This window comes from Centroberyx gerrardi, chromosome 8, assembly GCF_048128805.1.
Source record: "Centroberyx gerrardi isolate f3 chromosome 8, fCenGer3.hap1.cur.20231027, whole genome shotgun sequence".
In the NCBI taxonomy this organism is placed as follows: domain Eukaryota; kingdom Metazoa; phylum Chordata; class Actinopteri; order Beryciformes; family Berycidae; genus Centroberyx; species Centroberyx gerrardi.
Window position 1 is genome coordinate 33,669,335 of NC_136004.1, and position 10,000 is coordinate 33,679,334.

General features: G+C 44.9%; 1 pseudogene across 1 annotated transcript in view; it reads left to right on the forward strand.

Moving 5' to 3' along the window:
* Window positions 1–1,578: 1,578 nt before the first annotated feature.
* Window positions 1,579–10,000, forward strand: part of LOC139928272 (far upstream element-binding protein 3-like) — a 23,644-nt pseudogene continuing 15,222 nt past the window's right edge. Inside the window, exon 1 of the transcript XR_013505065.1 lies at window positions 1,579–1,705. The product of XR_013505065.1 is annotated as a far upstream element-binding protein 3-like (transcript). The remainder of the gene's footprint in view (window positions 1,706–10,000) is intronic.

A 10,000-nucleotide genomic window follows, 5' to 3' on the forward strand; every position in this document is an offset into this window, starting at 1 on the left:
AAGCATCACGACACTCTGTGGGCGTGGCCTGTGTGAAGCGTCACGACAGTGTGGGCGTGGCCTGTGTGAAGCGTCATGACACTGATCTACAAGTCAGAAACCTCTTCCAGTTCCTGGTCCTAACAGTCTGGTCTTGGTGTGCTGGATGCTGGAGCCGCTCGGAGACCAGCAGCAGACTCTGAACTGAACGGATGTTTGGCTTCATGAGGCTCGGCCGGTGGATTCAGATCCAGATCAGAGTCTGTTCCGGACCGGAGGCGTCAGTCCTCACTGCACCCACCACACTGTACTGATACTGTTTCATTTATTCCCATCATGTCACATGCGTTTCCTACCAATATGGCGCTTTACAATACACACAGCTCATTGGCTGTTTGTCATTTGATTGTAATCAGCTGTTAATTTATTACAATCAGCTGTTATTTTCCTACCAAGATGGCCGCCTGGTGATGTAACACAATACTATGAATAAGTTTTTATATTTTAGTGCAGTGTTTGATAATGTGTATTTAGTCCGACTGTGATGAGCTGCAGTCAGAACAGTTTCACCTCACTCAGTTCAAAATCAATAATCAATATTCTGATGAGGTTGTTTCTCTCCTGACTGCAGTTCACATTTTACATTTCAGTCATTTCTGTGAGTTAATCCAGACAAACTCCAGTCAGCTTCAACTACAGGCAGCCAGCAGTAAGGAGGTCAAAGGTCAGAGGTCGCAGCACGCTGACAATAGAAGGAACCGGAGAGTGAGCATGGAGAGACGAGCTGAGAGAGACGGGAAACAGGAGAGATCAGACAGACGGGATTTTACTTCATAATCAGTTCTGATCATCAGAGTTAATCAGATTCATAATAAACTGTCAGTCAGTTTCTCTGCTGCTCAACATGGAAACTTCAGCCTGCTGCTCTGTGGAGGAGCTGCTGCGACACGTGACTGAACGCGGAAGCGGAAACAGAACAACGAGCTGGCAACAGCTGAGCAGCAGCAAAGATCGTCTATTCTAGAGATGAATCACTCAGTAGTGTAAAGAAAAACTGTCCAACCTCCGGCCTGTAGCAGTGGGCGTCACCCGGCAGCTGGTCTGAAGTCAGATTTAATAGTGGAAACTCACAGTGAATAAGATCTGAACTGCATTAACTCAACAGTCTGTTGTACTGAACACACTGCACAGAACCACAGGCACTGAGGACGGAACAGAACACAACGTGTCACACATCATATTAAAATTACACAGAAATTATACAGAAAAAATTGAAAAATGTTGCAGTAGGTGAAATAACGATACAAATAAAACTACAAATACAGATGCTCATTTGAATGTTAAGCAGATTCTTGCAGTAAAGATATTTTCTTTGTGTTTTAACTTCATGTCACTCTTCTCACTCTGTCAGTCACGGTGACGCGGTGACGCAGTGACGCAGTGACGCACTCTCTTCCAGTAAAACAGGTAAAGTATTTATTCAGATCACTTCCTTGACGGGTTCGTGATTCCCGGAAATGGGTTCAGAGTGAGACCTCTTCGCTTCCTGCTCCTCTCTGTCCGCAGCTACAGCACAGCTAGCAGCGGGCTAATCCGGCTAACAGCTAACAGCTAACGGCTAGCTAGTGGCGCTATGATGGCGGAGCTGGTGCAGGGACAGGCCTCGATGAGCCAGCCGGGGCTGAAGTCAGACGGCCTGGCCGATGCTTTCCAGAGGGCCCGGCAGGTAACAAGTCCACTGGGGCTCCGCACACACCCGATCCGGGCCGAACCGGGCCGTTTAGACCGAGCCAAAGCACTTTTATTCGGATTCGCCCGTGTCTGCTGCTGCTAGTTCTCTGCGCTCAGCAACACACATACACACACATACACACACACACACACAGACACACACTAGCATGCTAACTAGCTCGGAAAGCAGTTCGGAGTTGGACTTGTTGCTGGTTTTGGACTCTTCGCCCGCGCTGACAGCGTGTCGGAGGGAGTTTGGGGAGAGTTTGGACGGCTGTCACCCCGGGCGGAGCGGGCTGGGACCGGCCAGCACGGGGCAGAGCGGGACAGAAGTTTGGCCACACGTGTCACTCAGACAGACAACCTGTTGGGCTGCTAAACCTCCGCGAGCCGGAGGACTCGAGCCCACGACCTCGGGGTTACGACCCGCGACCGAGCCGAACGGGCCGTGGAAAGTCCCTTTAATTGTGTGTAAAAGCCTCGTCCGCTTTCCAATAGTTAATATGAGAGTCGGACCCCCCCTCCCCCCTATAGGCTGCTGTTTACTGTAAGTTGGGTAAAGTAGGCTGGCGTTATGCAACACGGTGGAGCCATATCTGCTGCTGGAGGTGTGTCCGCTCCTATAGACCCGCACTCTGCTGGATCCATACTTACACTCTGTATGTAAGCCTGACTTTCATACATGCAGTGTGTATGTGTCCTGGTGGCAGTCAGGACAGAGAGTGTGTGTGTGTGTGTGTGTGTGTGTGTGTGCAGAGCAGGTTAACCTGGACGGGCAGAGCGGAGCCTGAACTCAGCTTCTCATTAGCAGGCAGTTCAGCCGACAGGAGTCTGGCTGCTGGGTCACAGGAGAGCTGCTGGTGGGACGGTGTTCTGGTTTACTGTCTGTCAGTAGAACCATGTGGTGATTCTGGGATATCATGACACAGTTCTGCTGTCTGAACTGATGAGAACAAGCAGGTTTTATTTAAAAACCCTGACAGACTGGTAGAGCTGCTGCGGCAGGAGTGAACACAGGAAGCCTCTCAGCAGCTGTCTGTTTATTTCAAGATTCTCCACATTATCAACACATGAACATCAGAATTCAGTTTTTTGCGACGGCTCTGTTTTAAGGAACATGATTTGAAAATGTGAGTTTAGTTTGAGTCACACCGGACATTACCATTCAGTTCAATGGGAGGAACGTTAGTTTGACTATTTAATGTGATTTTGCAGATGCGAGCCGTATCGTGATATTTATCGATATCGAAAAAATACTTACGATCGTGATATTGATTTCAACCACATCACCCAGCTCTGGTTCAGTCAGAGGTTCCAGGCTGGTGTCAGCTGCTTTTCTGGGAATCTTATAGATTTTTCTTAATATTTCTGGTTGTGTGTCGTCATGACGACCGGAGCTCCGGCTGTAGTTCAGCCTGTTCACAGCAGGAGCTGGAAGTCCCGCAGCTGACAGACTGACCTGCAGTCAGGTGTTGAAGGAGTTTCTGACCAGGAAGTGTCACATGAACACCTGATGATGTCACATGATCATGTGACATGAGTTGTGATGTCATCGCTCTTCCAACATGGCTGAACAGAGTCGCCCGAGAATGGGAGAAATGTGGGAGCGCTGTGGCTGTCGTTTGATTACAATCAGCTGTTAATTTATTACAATCAGCTGTTAATTTATTACAATCAGCTGTTAATTTATTACAATCAGCTGTTATTTTCCTACCAAGATGGCCGTGTGCTGATGTAACAGAATACTGTGAATTTACATTCAGAATCGGCTGAAGTAGCAGATTGCTCGCTAGCTAGGCTATCGCTAGCTCCATTGCTAACGTTAGCCTAGAAGGCTGCAGCGTGCGGAAACGTTCTCCGGTTCTCCGACCACGAAGCTCGAGAACATGAACGAGTCCGGTGGACGAGTCGCGTTCCGGACTCGGAGAACAGAGCGACCTGACAGCCGACGCAGGTGAAGCCGGTTCCTAGCGGACTGGATCTGTGATGCTGAACTGGTTTCCTGCTTCACACCCAGTCAGCTGCTCGGTCTGGAGCCGGATCATCTCGGCCGGCCTCCTTAAGGTCCTCTGAATGAGCAGAAGCGAGCGACCAGCAGCAGCAGGAGCTTCATGTGGTTTTGTTTTGGCAGGAATACAGTTACTGGGTTCATGCAGTGACACTGGGATCCAGACTGACTCAGCAGCAGAACCTGTTGAGTTCTTCTTCAGTTTGGGGAATAGAACCTTCAACCCGTCGTGCTGCTGCCTTGCTCCGCCCGTCAGGCCGCACAGAGACGTTTTTAATTCTGTTTTTCACATTTTGTTTCTCGTGTTGTAGAGGTCAGAGGTCAGAGGTCGCTCTGTAGTTTCCCCACATGCTGTTATGAATTGAATTTGCATTTCCTGTCTGGTGTTCCTCCTCTGACATCACTTCCTCCCATTAGCAGAACCGAGACGTTCCGAACTCTGAACAGATCAGTCAGTCTCTTTCTAATACCAGTAACCAGCCGGAGAACCAGTAGAACCAGTAACCAGCCGGAGAACCTGTAGAACCAGTAACCAGCCAGAGAACCTGTAGAACCAGTAACCAGCCGGAGAACCTGTAGAACCAGTAACCAGCCGGAGAACCAGTAACCAGCCGGAGAACCTGTAGAACCAGTAACCAGCCGGAGAACCAGTAACCAGCCGGAGAACCTGTAGAACCAGTAACCAGCCGGAGAACCAGTAACCAGCCGGAGAACCTGTAGAACCAGTAACCAGCCGGAGAACCGGTAGTCCCAGTCTGAGCAAATGGAAGCAGGAAGTGTTTGGTCACTGTCAGACTGTGTTGATTGGTTGTCATGGCAGCTAACGAGGCTCGTTAAGACAGTAGATTGGGGGCGAGAACACTGAAGCATCATGGGATTTTTTGACAGATCAGGTCAGACTAGTAGATCCCAGATCTCATTAGGTTGATAATTACTATGATTATGATTATTATTACTAAGCATTGTTCAAATTCCCCCGGTGTTAATAATTAAATGATATTATTAGCCTTATTAAGTCTATAGATACACTACTACTGCTTCTAGTGCTGCTGCTACTAATAATAATATTAATGTTTTGTTTTAATGAAAGTCACACTGTGCTGCTGATGTATTAAGTTTTAATATCAGCCTTAAATCTGCAACAGGTCTTTAGATAATGCCAATAATCCCCCTACTAATAATAATATTACTGTCCTGTTGAGAAGAGCTGCTAATGCTGTTCAGAGTCAGGAGAGATTTCCTGGTCAGGTCAGGAGGGGGGGGGGGGGGGGGGGAGGGGGGGGGGGGGGGGGGGGGGGGGAATCAGAGATAAGAGGAGGAGAAGCAGAATGCCTCCACAGTCCTTTCTGCTGCTCTTTTCTCTTCCTCTCTTTGTTGTTGAGACGCTCAAGGTTACATCGCTGCTGTCGTTCTGTGTGTGTGAGTGTGTGAGTGTGTGTGAGTGTGGTTGTATTGTTGCAGTGTTTTGCAGCTATGTGCTCCAGCCAAGGTGGGGTCAGCTAGCGGCTAAAAGCTAATAGCTGTCAATGGGTTCTAGTGCCGTTGACTCTTTGACTCTGCAGTCAATAGAACGACTGGAGAACCTGCAGAACTCTGAAAACAGCGTGAACGCCTCCTGACAGGCGACGCAGTCCACCATGAAACCCTGAAACACTGACATACTGAAACACTGAAACACTGCAGTCCGGCTCCATCCAGTAGTTAGTTGTGTTTTTCTTCTCGGTGGATAACCGGCCAATCGTAGACGAGGTGACGTCACCTCCAGATATTTCCAGTTTGATATGAGAAAATGTTTCAGGATGTAAAACATCAGTGGTAAACGTCAGGTTTTGGTGTCAGTCCCTCAGAATCAAAGAGCGAGGGCTTCTTTCTAGAGCCGCCATTTTGCACCGAGAGACGTTCAACAATCATACAGGGAGAAATCCATCGTAGAAGAGGAGAGAGACCAGTTTCTCCACCACAGGAGCAGGAGAGAGACCAGAATGCACTGCAGGAGCAGGAGAGAGACCAGAATGCACTGCAGGAGCAGGAGAGAGACCAGAATGCACTGCAGCAGAGAGAAAACCGGAACCTTCTCTGTGGCTTGTCGAAAGGCATTCTGGGGAATGTAGGAAAGCAGTACCTGGAGCAGCAGTAGAAGCAGGTCGGGGAGCCTGAACCCGTCCCGTCAGCTTCAGGCTCTGCAGCTCGTCCGCTCGGCCAGAACAAACTGCATGTTCCACCGCTGCCTCAGCTGTGGGACCGGTGCAGCCAGGAGGTTCCTCAGGTTCTCTGGTTAGTGGTTCTATTTGGAACCATAAGGACTCAAAGAACCCTCTGATTGGTTCAAATAAAAAGCTGGTAAATCAATAGGCTCTTCAGAAAGTTCCTAAATCCTGCTGGTTTGGAGTATTTTATACGTTCTTGGCTTCTTTAAAGCACCATAAAGGGCCATGTGGCCAAAAACATTTTTCCTATATTCCTATATTTTTTCCTTCCATCGATTTCAGTAATATTCACAATATACATTTAATAATGCTCCATTTAAAGTTTGTAGAGTATTTTGCTCTGGAAGAAACCAGAAAGTTCGTTACAGTTTAAGATATTAAATGAATGTAAACAGTTAACAGGACCAGCATGGCTTTACATTCAAATTGTCTCAACAAGGCAATACAAGCCGGCCAATAATGTAGGCTCCTTTATATGACTCAGCTAAAAGAGGCAGTTAATTAAAACAGATGTGTAAATGAAGTGCTGCAGAGAGACTCATCACACCTGAATGAAGACTGAAGACAGAATAAAGTAGAAGTTCAGAGCACAAACCTCCAACACTGAACATTTCCCAACTTGCTGTTACACTCAAACACATCATTTCTATCGCTTTAATTTAAGTTAAATTAATATTTACATGAATATATAATGTGACCCTGTAAACATGCCCTTAGGATCTGGAATCAAGTGTTTACCTCTGTTAGTTTCATGGTTATGGATTAATAATGATAATTGTCCAGTGGTGGAAATGCCGATCCGGTCACCACCAAAATCAGATCAGCTGTTCTTTGTCTCGAGGCCGATCTGTCCACCAGATCTCATGGAAATCAGTTTGTATTTTTTTGAGAAATCCTGCTGACAAACTAACAGGCTGAAAACCAAATCTACCTGATGAAGGGAATAAGCAGAAAATAAAAATCAACATGTGGATCTGAAACTAGCTGTTAGCTCTTAAACTAGCTGTTAGCTCTTAAACTAGCTTTTACCCATTAAACTAGCTGTTAGCTCTTAAACTAGCTGTTAGCTATTAAACTAGCTTTTACCCATTAAACTAGCTGTTAGCTATTAAACTATCTGTTAGCTCTTAAACTAGCTGTTAGCTATTAAACTAGCTGTTAGCTCTTAAACTAGCTTTTACTCATTAAACTAGCTGTTAGCTCTTAAACTAGCTTTTACCCATTAAACTAGCTGTTAGCTATTAAACTATCTGTTAGCTCTTAAACTAGCTGTTAGCTATTAAACTAGCTGTTAGCTCTTAAACTAGCTTTTACCCATTAAACTAGCTGTTAGCTCTTAAACTAGCTTTTAGGCAAGGCAGCTTTATTTGTATAGCACATTTTATACACTGGGGCAATTCAAAGTGCTTTACAGAGTAATAAAAATACAGTAAAGGTAAAAGATTTACAATTTAAAAAGTGCAAAAGTACAGACAAGAGATACAAAAGATAAAAGACTTAAAAAGTAAACTAGTGCAGTTCAAATCAAGTGAAATGGAAAGATAAAAGAACACAACAAATACTCCCACTGTTAGATGCACATTGTGAGTGAACCCATATGTTTTTCTTTCATTTTCTTTTCCCCTGTCCTTCCTGATTCTACTCTTGATCTGATATTTACGTCAGATCTCACTGCCTCAGGCAGACGAGGATCACAGATTCTCCTCTTGGTCAAAAACCTCCCCATCCACAGATGGATGAGGATCATACAGGGTAAAGCTCTGTCCCCCCCATATAGTGTTCACTCGTGCAGTAAGCATTACCCGGACAAGACCAATGAAAATTTGTACTCAGCTCTGTTGGGATCCTGAACAGAAACAGTTAAAATGAAGGCTATTTAAAAGCTAAGCTGAAAAGATAAGTTTTTAGCCATTACAGGGTAGAGTAGGCAGTGTAAAATAGGAAAGTTTTAAGCTTTGACTTAAAAGTGGTCAGAGTCGGGGCTTGTCTAATATCAGCTGGGAGGTTATTCCAGGTCTGTGTTGCATGATAACAAAACGCTGTCACCGTGTTTTGTTCTAACTCTTGGGACAGCCGGTAGGCCGGCCCCAGATGTCCTATAAGGGTCCTAGAAGGTTCATATGGCACAAGCATGTCAGAGATGTATTTGGGCCCAGAGCCACAGAGTGATTTGTAGACAAGCAGCAAGATTTTGAAATCAATTCTCTGAGTGACTGGTAGCCAGTGTAAGGATTTTAGAACTGGTGTAATGTGGTCGTATTTCCTAGTTTTCGTCAGGACCCTGGCAGCGGCGTCCTGAATAAGTTGGAGTTGCCGAAGAGCTTTTTTTGAAAGTCCTGTGAACGGACCATTGCAGTAATCCAATCTACTGGAAATAAAGGCGTGGGTAAGCCGTACTAGGTCTTGTTTGGACATTATTCTTCTGACTCTTGCAATATTGTTTAGATGGTAGTAAGCTGACGAAGTTACCGATTTGATGTGGCTGTTGAAATTTAAATCCGAGTTCAGGATAACGCCAAGATTTCTGGCTTGACTCTTAGTTATGAGAGACAGGGAGTCAAGGTGAGAGCCGACATTCTGTCTTTCTTTCTGTGCTCCGAAGACAATTATCTCGTTCTTTTCTCTGTTTAGTTGGAGAAAATTTTGCCGCATCCAGTCACTGATTTGTTCGATGCAGTGACACAGAGATTCAACAGGTCCATAGTCACCTGGTGTAAGTGATATGTAGATGTGCATGTCATCTGCATAATTATGGTAGGCTACTTTATTATTTTGTAGGATTTGGCCTAAAGGGAGCATGTAGAGGTTGAATAAGAGAGGTCCCAAAATGGACCCCTGTGGAACCCCGCAGGTCATGGCCATCTGCTCGGATACACAGTTTCCAATGGAGACAAAGTACTTTATGTCATGAAGATATGACTTGAACCACTTAAGGACAGTTCCAGAGAGTCCCACCCGGTTTTCTAATCAGTTAGCCATTAAACTAGCTGTTAGCTCTTAAACTAGCTTTTACCCATTAAACTAGCTGTTAGCTATTAAACTAGCTGTTGGCTCTTAAACTAGCTGTTAGCTCTTAAACTAGCTTTTACCCATTAAACTAGCTGTTAGCTCTTAAACTAGCTTTTACCCATTAAACTAGCTGTTAGCTATTAAACTAGCTTTTACCCATTAAACTAGCTGTTAGTTCTTAAACTAGCTTTTACCTATTAAACTAGCTGTTAGCTCTTAAACTAGCTGTTACCCATTAAACTAGCTGTTAGCTCTTAAACTAGCTGTTAGCTATTAAACTAGCTGTTAGCTCTTAAACTAGCTTTTACCCATTAAACTAGCTGTTAGTTCTTAAACTAGCTATTAGCTATTAAACTAGCTGTTAGCTCTTAAACTAGCTTTTACCCATTAAACTAGCTGTTAGTTCTTAAACTAGCTTTTACCCATTAAACTAGCTGTTAGCTCTTAAAGTAGCTTTTACCCATTAAACTAGCTGTTAGTTCTTAAACTAGCTTTTACCCATTAAGCTAGCTGTTAGCTATTAAACTAGCTTTTACCCATTAAACTAGCTGTTGGCTATTAAACTAGCTTTTACCCATTAAACTAGCTGTTAGCTCTTAAACTAGCTGTTAGCTATTAAACTAGCTGTTAACAAATTTCTGATCAAATGCCTATAGTTTAATAGCTGTCTGCTGTGAAACTAGCTGTCAGCAGACAGCTGATTTCTGATCAAACAGCTATAGTTTAAGAGCTAACAGCAAGTTTCAGAGCTAACGAACTAGTTTCACTGAAACTAGCGGTTAGCTCAGAGCTAGTCTCAGAGCTAACAGCAAGTTTCAGAGCTAACCGCTAGTTTCAGTGAAAGTAGCTCTGAAACTAGCGGTTAGCTGCGAAACTAGCTGGTTTCAGAGCTAACCGCTAGTTTCAGAGCTAGTTTACAACTGTCTGCTCTGAAACTGTAGTTGTTTGATCTGAAACTAGCTATTTGCACAGAGGCATTGGCAATGTATTGTCTCTCATAGGCCGTTTCACACGAGTGTTTGTTGCTCACAGGTTGGCTAGTGTTGAAGGGACCGAGGCTAGCTAG